Source organism: Carassius auratus, chromosome 47 (genome assembly GCF_003368295.1).
Source record: "Carassius auratus strain Wakin chromosome 47, ASM336829v1, whole genome shotgun sequence".
Classification (NCBI taxonomy): Eukaryota; Metazoa; Chordata; class Actinopteri; order Cypriniformes; family Cyprinidae; genus Carassius; species Carassius auratus.
The window spans coordinates 4,483,920-4,495,074 of NC_039289.1; the positions used below are offsets into that span (position 1 = coordinate 4,483,920).

The 11,155-nt window shown below is 43.3% G+C and overlaps 1 protein-coding gene across 2 annotated transcripts in view; it reads right to left on the reverse strand.

Annotated features, from left to right (window-relative positions):
• The window catches only part of LOC113064841 (zinc finger and BTB domain-containing protein 37-like), a 123,175-nt gene that overhangs the window by 66,495 nt on the left and 45,525 nt on the right, over positions 1-11,155 (reverse strand). The gene's annotated exons all lie outside the window — the stretch shown is intronic.

Consider the following 11,155-nt stretch of genomic DNA (forward strand, 5'->3'; position numbering starts at 1 on the left):
AATTTTGTTGATGTTGTTTCTTTTTGTAGTAATGCCATATATGTCAAAATGAATTACCATTTAAAATAAAATAAATAAACATTTTATATATTTTATAATAATAAAAACATCGCTGTAGACATTCATAAATTATTGTTTATTGTTTTTTCATTTTTTTTATTTCAATATGTTAACAATATTTTTATATAAGGATAATCAATGGTTACAGAATTCATAAACTATTATTTTATTACTCAATACACATTTCTAATATTTTTGTATTTATGTTTATTAGATTATTAATATCCTTCTAACAATATAAAAATATTTTCACTCTAACAATATAAATTTTTTTCATTGCATGGATGCAAAGATGTGTAATGTAATATCTTCATTTATTTGTTTAAATAAAACCATCCATTCATTTTTAATTTTCTGAAATAGCCATAATTATAATTTCTTTGTCATATTCTAAAAGTCAGTTGACTGTTTCTGGAATATGTTATATAGTCATTTGGTGTTCAAAACAGACAAATCTAATCCCTTTTTCTTTTCTTTTCTTTCTTCTTTCTTTTTACAGCAGAACACCAGCAGATGTCACTCTTCTCTCATGAAAGGCCATTCCAGTTATTACACACAATTTTAGACGTGTGTGTAACCTTGTAACGTTGTAGAAAGATTTATAGCACATGTTTGGTCTGGCTAGACTCTAGATTATTATTATCTAGAAATGTAAAGTGAATAGTAATAGTAATGATATACGTTACTGTAAAAAAAAAAAGTAAGCTATATAATCTCAACGTCAAGTTAAACTTAACTTAACTCAACTAAGTCTTTTAGATGGTCTCTAAACTGTAAACTAAATAATAAAGAAAAAATCTATACATCTTTATAGATTATACATATAACTAACAAATTAATTGAACGAGTTGCTAAAAAAATAAAATAAGCATTCATTAATAAAGTATTCAAGCAGAATAAAGGACCTAAGTACAATAAATAGCTAGTAAACACAAGTTTTAACACCCAAAGAAACTATGTGCTAAGAAATGCTAAAGAAATGCTAAACTGTACAAGACTTGCATTTCAAATACTTCAAAACAACACTTCAATGCTCCCTCAATACTAGAGAAAAAAAGTGTTCCCATGGTAACTGCTTCAGCAGACAGGAATGGGAACTCAAGCACAGCCTGTGTAACACGATCGCCAGATGCTCACAATATGCTTTCCCTGATACAGAAATGTGAAATGACACTTCTGTTATATAACGCTGACCATAAGCAAATCTGAAAAATGCTTGTTTCTTGTAAAGGGCATCCACTGATTCTAGTACAGCTGAAATGCAAGCTCACCAAAGCAGTTTTTGATCAACATTTTGCATGCACGCTGATGCATATTAAAATTGATACGAACAATTGCATCCTTATGTTGGATCGCCGTTTCACACTCATGAGCATCTTAAAGGGCATGGGAGAGGCTTCAAAGTAAGAGTGTATTCTCAAAGTGTCAGGAACACAACTGGACACAGATGCAGGTTACAGTGCGAGACCAATTTATTCAAAAAGTCAAAAAGAAAAACTCCCTCCAATGAACAGAAACAGGCTGGGAAATGAGGAAAAAGGTCCAACAGAAAAATAAGAGACTTCAATGTCCTTGCATAAACACCCGGCAGGGGGCGCCCAACGGTGCGGCCGCGTAGAGAGCGGAGAGGGGAGGAAGCCACGAGAGAGCCAGTGATGAAGCAAAAAAAAAACTGGCGGTGCCTGGTCTAGGAAATGAGGGAGGGGAAAAATAGAAAAACAAAACAAAACCAGTAGCAGCAAACAATGGCACGACAGAACAAGGCTTGACAGGATCAGACGGAATGGCTACACAGGCTATTGACGAACAACGATCTGGCACAGATAGGCGCGACAGGCGGGAGTAAATAGAGCAAGAGATGAACAGACATTGAATTCATGTGAGCGGAGTCAAACAATTAGAAGCGGAAACTGTAGTGATGAGGGGGAGGGAGGAACGCCACAGATAGGTGCAAGACGAATGATCAAAACCAAAACAAAACACAATGGTGCAAACACAAAATGCAGACATATACAGAAACACACACACACCAAAGAACGGGGTGATCAGACAGCGGAAATGACAGTGCCCCCCCTCCGACGAACAACGACGAACACCTCATCGCCGGTAGAAGTCTTCGACCAGTGTCCGATCCAAGATGTCCCGGGCCGGAACCCAGCTCCTCTCCTCTGGGCCATATCCCAGACCACACACATAGCGGGGAGCAGGAGTCCGGTGACGGTCGGCCACTGCTTTATCCACCTATTTGCCTGGGCCAAGGCTGCCTTAGCCCTCTTCCAGTTGCGTCTACACCGTTGGACAAAGGCCAAAGCAGACGGGACCGCAGTTTCGGGTTCCTGTGTGGGAAACAAGGGAGGTTGATAACTGACAGGACACTGGAATGGGGACATACCTGTGGCAGAAGCCGGAAGGGAGTTATGGGCGTATGCCACCAGGAGCTGGGATTGTGGGATGCCAGGCAGCAAAGAGTACATTCCAAATCCTGTTTTGTCCGCTCGGACTGCCCGTTGGTCTGGGGATGGAATCCTGAAGACAGACTCATAGAGGCCCCGATCTGCCGACAGAATTCCCTCCAAAACCGAGAGACAAACTGGGGACCCCTATCAGAGACCACGTTGACCGGAAGACCATGAATCCGGAATACATGATCAACCATCACCTGAGCAGTCTCTTTGGCTGAGGGGAGCTTGGGAAGGGGAATGAAATGGGCTTAGAAAAACAGTCCACCACCGTAAGAATGACGGTGTTACCCTAAGATTCCGGGAGGCCAGTGACAAAATCAAGGGCCAATTGTGATCAGGGGTGAGAAGGGATGGGCAACGGGTGGAGCAGACCAAAGGGAGGCGCATTGGAAGTCTTGCTCTGAGCGCACACCGAGCAGGAAGCCACGAACTGCCTGACATCCTTGGCCATGGATGGCCACCAGAATCGATGACGGATGGCAGCCAGTGACCTCCGGACTCCTGGATGACAGACCAGCCTGGACAAGTGACCCCACTGGATGACTTCAGAGCGCAACTTGGTGGGAACAAACAGATTACCCGCTGGACCCCCCTTCGGCACAGGCCCCTTAAGTAGGGCCTCCTCTACTCGTCTCTCGATGTCCCAAGAGAGGGATGCCACCACGACCCCTTTGGGCAAGATGACCGCCAACAACTCCCAATTACCTATGTTGTTATTCCATTCTGGGGGACTCAGGCAGTGGGAGAAGAAGGCACAGGGATGCACCTTTCCATCCTCATGCGACCGCAGAGATAGGACCGCGCCCACACCGACATCGGAGGCATCCACCTCAACAATGAATTGATGTTCAGGGTCTGGAATAGACAAGACAGGAGCAGAGATAAAATGGGACTTTAATTTATCAAAGGCCTCCTGTGCCACAGTATTCCACTTGAATGCTACCTTGGGAGAGGTGAGTGTCATTAAAGGTGCAGCAATCTGACCAAAGTTCTGGATGAACCGCAATAGAAGTTGGCAAACCCCAGGAACCACTGCAGAGCTTTACGAGAGCCAGGAGCTGGCCACTCAGCAATGGCCTTTACCTTACAGGGATCCGCATTGATCTCCCCCGCAGAAACAACGAACCCCAGGAACAGAACCGACTGGGCATGGAAGACGCACTTCTCCGCCTTAACATAGAGCTGGTTCTCCAGCAGCCATTGGAACACCTGGCGAACATGCTGAGTGTGTACCTGCAGAGATGGGGAAAATATCAAGATATCATTAAGATACACAAAGACAAAGCGATTCACCATGTCTCTCAACACGTTGTTAACCAGGGCCTGGAAGATAGCTGGGGCATTGGTCAGACCAAATGGTAGGACACGGTACTCAAAGTGTCCCGTGGGTGTGTTGAAAGCTGTCTTCCACTCATCCCCCTCACGTATGCGAATTAGGTGATAGGCATTCCGAAGGTCTAGCTTGGTGAAGACCTTGGCTCCCTGCAATAGCTCAAAGGCAGATGACATAAGAGGCAAGGGGTACCTGTTTTTAATAGTGATGTCATTCAGGCCTCTATAATCTATACAAGGACGCAAGGAGCAGTCCTTTTTCTTGACAAAGAAGAACCCAGCACCTGCAGGAGATGAAGAGGGTCGGATGAGACCGCCTTTGAGGGATACGTTATATATTTGTCCATGGCCTCTCTTTCAGGACCTGAAAGGGAAAAAAGTGACCCTTGGGCAGAGAAGTGCCTGGGAGGAGCTCAATAACACAATCACCTCCAAGACAAGACAAGGTTGGTGGACCAATCCACATGAGGGGCATGTTGCACCAACCACAGGTGCCCCAGAACTATGGGAGCACTTGGGGATTCAAGAAGGTATAGCGTGGTCACCTCACAGAGATTGCCAGAGACTAAAAGATTGACAGGAGGAGTTGCATAGGAGACAGTGGTGATCAAAGGGCCATTCAATGAACGGGCAGGAATAGGTTCAGGAAGAGGAATGGCAGGAATTCCCCAACGGGTGGCTGGAGAGAGGTCCATAAAGTTGCCCTCAGCTCCGGAGTCAACCAGTGCTGTACAGGAGTTAAGGACATCACCAAACTGAATTGAGACAGGAAGGAGAGTGCGAGAGGAGGGGGGATGCAATAAAGGGGTAGCGCTCACCAGGATCCCCCTCTTTACTGGTGAGCCTTGACTTTTAGCGGATAGACTGCTGCGAAGTGACCTGATTTGCCGCAATACAGACATAGCCCTAGGGCGAGGCATTGCTGCTTCTGTTGAGGAGTGAGCATAGGCTGCATAGGCTCAGGCTCAGTGGTTTCTGTGGGGGAAACAGATGACGACTCCTCAGTCCTCCAGGGTGCACAAACTGCCAGGCGCTGATGAAGGCGGCGATGGCGACCCTTGATCCGCAACGCCATGTTAACAAGATCGTCAAAGTCACGTGGCATGTCCTGAGTGGCCAGCTCATCCTGGATGTCATCCTCTAGCCCAGCACAGAACATAGCTCGACAGGCCTCCTCATTCCAATCGCAGGTAGCTGCCAGAGTCTTGAAATGAATCGCATAGTCCTTCACTGAGCGACCCGCCTGACGGAGCCGTGCTAGCTGGTCAGCTGCTTCCTGACCTCTGGCAGAGCAGTCAAATAGCCTCTCCATCTCCTGGCGGAAATCTTTAAAAGAAGCACAACAGGGTGCTTTAGTCTCCCAGATGGAGGTTCCCCAGTCTCTAGCCTTGCCGGTTAGAAGAGTCAATACAAAAGCCACTTTGGACATCTCAAGTGCATATGTGCGTGGATGCAAGGCAAACCCCACAGAACACTGGGACAAGAAGGCCCGGCAGGAATTGAGGTCCCCATCATAGGGTGGTGGGTTATTGCATTGGGGCTCAGGCTCATGGCGAGGAATATGGTGAACTGCACCACCCTGAGCAGCCTCTCGTTTCAGCTCTTGGATGCGGTTAGTCAGCTCAGCCACTTGGTTGGCTAGAAATTTCACCTCCCTTGTGGTTTTCATCAGTCTAGCTTTGTGCTGGCCCAAAAGAACACCCTGCTGGGTGACTGAGGTTCTGACAGAATCTGCACCTGCTGTGTCCATCTTGGCCAGATCGTTCTGTCAGGAACACAACTGGACACAGATGCAGGTTACAGTTCGAGACCAATTTATTCAAAAAGTAAAAAAGAAAAACTCCCTCCAACGAACAGAAACAGGCCGGGAAATGAGGAAAAAGGTCCAACAGAAAACGGCGCGGCCGCGTAGAGAGCAGAGAGGAGAGGAAGCCACGAGAGAGCCAGTGACGGAGCAAACTCTTCTGAAGAACGCCGGTGTCCGGTCTAGGAAATGAGGGAGTGGAAAAATAGAAAAACAAAACAAAACCAGTAGCAGCAAACAATGGCACGACTTGGCTTGACAGGATCAGACAGAATGGCTACACAGGGACTATTGACGAACAGTGATCTGGCACCGATAGGCGCGACAGACGAGAATAAATAGAGCAAGAGATAAACAGACATTGAATTCAGGTGAGTGGAGTCATAACAATTAGAAGCGGAAACTGTAGTGATGAGGGTGAGGGAGGAACCCCACAGATACGTCCAAGACGAATAATCAAAACCAAAACAAAACACCATTGCACACGAAATGCAGACATATACAGAAACACACATCTCAGGCTTTTGTTAGTCTTGAAATATCAGCAAACTTGAGGCGCTTTCTAATAATAACCTCCCCAGGCTACATCTGCGAGATATCAGTTAAAGATCGCTTAAAGCTTCTGCTGTGTACAAACATCTGATAGACGTCTTTAAGATTTCAGTTTAACATACATTCTAAATCATAAACATTTTCTAAACGTCTATTTGACATTTGATAGGAAATCAAATTGACCAAATTGATCGATCCTATTGACCGATTGCAGATGAACACACACATTAAAAAAATAAGTCTTGAAGACGTCCAATGGACGTCTCCGTGATGTATGAATGCTATCAGTGTCTTAGAAGCGCTGCGAGAAAGTCAAAGACAGTTTTCTGTGTAACCTAAGGTTAATGTAAGGACTACTTGTGCAACATCTCCTTAATGGACATTTATGTGTATCATTCCTCCTGCGAGACATGGTGGGCGTTTTTCTGGTTTTGAATTCAACAAGTTTTCCTTCAAAAGGGAAATGCATGTGTGATATGATTTCCTAAAACTGTAATGAATGTCTTCTCACAGTTAAAGGGCCATTCACAAAAAATGATAGGCATAGTGTTCGGGGGATTATGTTCTGATTATTATAAGCATGTGCTTCACATGCATTTGTGGTCTTGCAGACTTACAATTCCACTTACAAGTCCACGAGACGTAGACTTTATGGTCATTTTAGCAGAAGGGTGCTCGTGAGCGCCCCCTAGCACCGCTATGCACCCTCGATGTGCACTTCTGTCGAGCCCACTGAGGCCCTGTCCAAAATCAACACCCTAAACCCTTGTGGCGTTCCTCTGAGTCCACACTTTCATGATGTAGTGTGCAGCAGAAGTGTGCATCGGGAGCACGTAACAGAAGAGTGGGGAACATTTAACTGTTCATGAGGTAGATTGCCTGGGGGAAGAAACTGTTTGGTATTTGTGGCTCTGAGGCGCCAGCAAGATGGCAAAAGTTCAAGGATGGGGTAACTTGGATGTGAGGGATCCAGAATGATTTTCTGAGCCCTTTTCCTCACTCTGGATGTATACAGTTCTTGAAGGGTGAGCAGGAGAGCACCAATAATCCTTTCGGCAGTCCAAACAGTTCTCTGTAGTCTTCTGATGACTGATTTTGTTGCTGAACCAAACCAGACAGTTATAGAAGTACACAGTACAGACTCAATGACGGCTGAGTAGAACTGTTTCAGCAGCTCCTGTGGCAGGTTAAACTTCCTCAGCTGGCAAAGGAAGTACAGCTTGTTGGGCATTTTTCACAATGGAGTCAATGTGATTGTCCCACTTCAGGTCCTGAGAGATGGTGGTTCCCAGGAACCTGAATGACTCCACTGCAGTCACAGTGCTGTTCATGATGGTGAGTAGGGAAAGTGCGGGGGGGTTTCTCCTAAAGTCCACGATCATCTCCACAGTTTTGAGTGTGTTCAGCTCCAGGTTGTTAAAACTGCACCAGACAGCCAGCTGCTCAACCTCTTGTCTGTAAGCAGGCTCATCACCGTCCTGGAGGAGGCCGATGACTGTAGTGTCGTCTGTAAACTTCAGGAGCTTGACAGAGGGGTCTTTAGAGGTGCAGTCGTTTGTGTACAGGGAGAAAAGCAGAGGGGAGAGAACACATCCCTGGATTTGTTCAAACTTTCTCAGGATCTTGGCTGGAATGCAAAACTGTTGTCCAATTTATCATTGAAAAACACTGAAATATATTTTTCCTTCCCATCTCATATTTTATCCATCACCATTTCCCTTTATGTTTATTTTTATTAAAACTTCATGGTTATAATAAGCACTTGGTGTGAACGGCCCTTTAGAAGTGTCCATAAAGCCAAAACATGCATGAGGACTTTCCAGTCCAACCATGGGCTCGTGATCTCATCATAAGACCGCTTATTTCCATAAGAAAATGAATGCAAGCTAAGAACACAAACGTCAGACAAAATCTGTATGTTGCAAATGTATAAAAGGATTGGAGATGGTTTTTCACAGTGTTCGTAGTTTGGACCGGACAGTCTCTGTATATTCAGCATGAGATATTAGATGTGAGAGGCCTCTATTTGGCTCCATTAACTGTGAATTAAACAAGAGGAAGGTACACATGTTTGTTCTGGTTGGGTTGTATCTAAGAAAAATAGAGAAAAAGAGAATCAGTGGGGCTAAAACTTAGTGGGAAATGTTTTTGAATAGCATTCCCATCTTAAGGGGACAGTACAAGTGAACATCCCTTTTGCATTTGCAGCAACATTGAAACATTTTAACTGTTATTTAAAAAGTATATAAACCTTAGGTTGCTAGGCTGTCTTAATGGCTTTTAGTATGTTTCTATGTGGTCTCTAAGGTAAGGTGGTTGCTCGGGTGTTCTGGGAGCTTGCTTACAAGTTCAAAAGCGACAACTATGACATTGAGGTCCCTATATGCCCTGGTTTATGGTCCGCTATAGGTGAAGAAAAAGTGAATGATTTGAGATATTCATGTGTGTAGCAAAAACAGTGCTGCCACTAACCTTAAACATAAGCAGTATAATCAATAATGATGATCGATCTCAGTGCAGTTTTCTAAATGTTCTGGTTCAAATGAATAAGCAGGGTAAAAAACTGTATTTTAAGACCACTTTTTAAGTCTTTTTCTGACAGGCAGCTCTTGAGGTGATAGTGTCACAGTGGCTGAACAACTAAAGCACAGTTTGTACTGTAGTTAGCAAAGCTTGTGCTGAGGTCAGCAACTCGAGCTTCACGCCAAGTATGTCTTCATTATCGCTGTCTTCAAGATGTACCCCATATACATAGGAAGGTCACACAGCCGTATTGTGAATCAATCTGTGTTCCGGAATAGCCTGCTGATAGAGTATGCAAACCTCTACTTCCTCTGGAACAACATGGCGTTTATGCCATGTTTTGACTCATTATGCAACATATCCTTACACATTTTAAGAAAAGCCAGTGCCAATGAAAAGATTTACACTTGATGTTTTCATTGTGTTGAGGTGAAAAACACACACACACACACGTTTCACAAGAATGGAGCCAGGGCTCAGAGAGGGCAGTGGATATTCAAGGTCATTTTAAAAATAGACCACTCTCGTAAATATGTAAGCATGCATGCTTATCACGACTGATGAGTGTGTGAGTATTACAAAAAATTATCTATTGCAGGGTTTGTATTATTGAAGCAAGGCAAGAATCACTATTACTGCTGCTTATCCTTGAAATTATTAATAATAATAATAAAAAAAAATCATAACGGCAAAAACATTTAATTTGACGTTTCGCAGTTTGAGCTCCACTGTTTCGCAGGCTTTGTGATTTTGCGCGGCAAGGAGCGTTTTTATCGGTTACATTTATGTCCGACAAGCCACACATATTCTCTTGCAGGGAAAATACACCATGGAGCAAAGAGGAAGACACACCAAAGCGGGTTACTTTTGGTATGAAATAGTCTTAACTTTAAATGTTGTCATTTTGTTTTAAGACATTCAAATGATAAATAGCGTTTTGTGGCTCTTTAAAGTGTCGTGACAGATCGCTGTAGTGCCTCAGTGCATGAACCGATCATCTCTTCATCTTTAGCTACTAGTTAGCATGAAATAAACATGAATGAACATCAGAAGATATTTTGTTTCAACCGCGGAAAGACGTTATGAAATACCATTGTTTAGCAGATATTTAATATTTAATTTTTAATCGATAATATTTTAATTCCTTTTTTGTTTTAAAAAGGCATTTTATTCCATTAATTTACAATTTTTCTATGCATAGCATCTGCGAATATAAGTGTTTTGCATGTGTTTTGCATGTGCAACAAGAGCATTTTTTATAGTATTTCTTATGTGTATTCACGCTTATGTCCAAATGTCAATCATGCTGATATTCCAACCCAGTCTCACTGCAATTCATAAATTTTTCACGAGGTGGCTTATTTGTACTAATTCATATGACCACACTCGTACAATTTCATACGATTTTTGCCAAATCGTGCATATTTTACGAGTTGCACAATTCGTATTAATTTGTACAAATTACCTACACCTAACCCCGCCCCTAAACCTAACCGTCACTGGGGTTTAGACAAATCATATAAAATCGTACGAGTGAGGTCATACAAATTCGTATGAATAAGCCACCTCGTAAAATACGTACGAATTGGTCGCGAGATAGCGTTGGATATTCAGACTGACAGCAGCATCTTTTTTGTTGCCATGTTTACATGACATAGTCCAAGCTTTGATAAACAAAACTATTTTTTTCTGCATCAGGAGCGGATGTTGTCCTACAAAAGAGTACATGGTGCTTTATTGCATAGCACTCAGTGATATCTGAAGATCAAAAACAATATTTGGGGAGTCAGCATAAAACAGTCTGTTAGTGATGGAAAAAAATATTAATCTGGCCTGCCCTGATAAACTTGCCAGCCAAATGAAACATTCCTCGTTATTGACTGCTTTTCTTGGAAGAGATCATCTCCCATTTAATTCACAGATGGACCTGTGAGGCAGCTGTGTGCAGTTTTAGTGCCACTTGTGTGTATCTGTAATGTACCAGCATTGAAAGAAATGCAAATACATATAAGGGAAACAATAAAAACACAAAAGAGATCCTTAAGATCCCTGGGGACGTTGTAAAAAAATGCTGATCTGTTATATGGGCAAAGGATGCGCCGCAAGAACGCAGAGACCCTGGGTCAAACGCCATCTGCTGAACCAGGGGGTTCATCTCCATAAATATTCTGTTTTTCTTTAAATGCAATCAAAAAAACAAGCTGGAGTGGAAGCGTTTAGAGACGCTTTGCTCTAGAGATGTTCCGTGTCCACACAGAACCAGGAAATACCAATGTCTTTTCGTGATTAAAAAAGACAGGACTCTGCACAAATGTTTGTAGCTGTTCTTTTTTCACATGAGGGTTACATAACCAAGGGCTTTTTTGGGCCCTCAGGTTAGAACGTGTCACAGTCTTGCACAAACTCTTCATAAGAAAGCTTT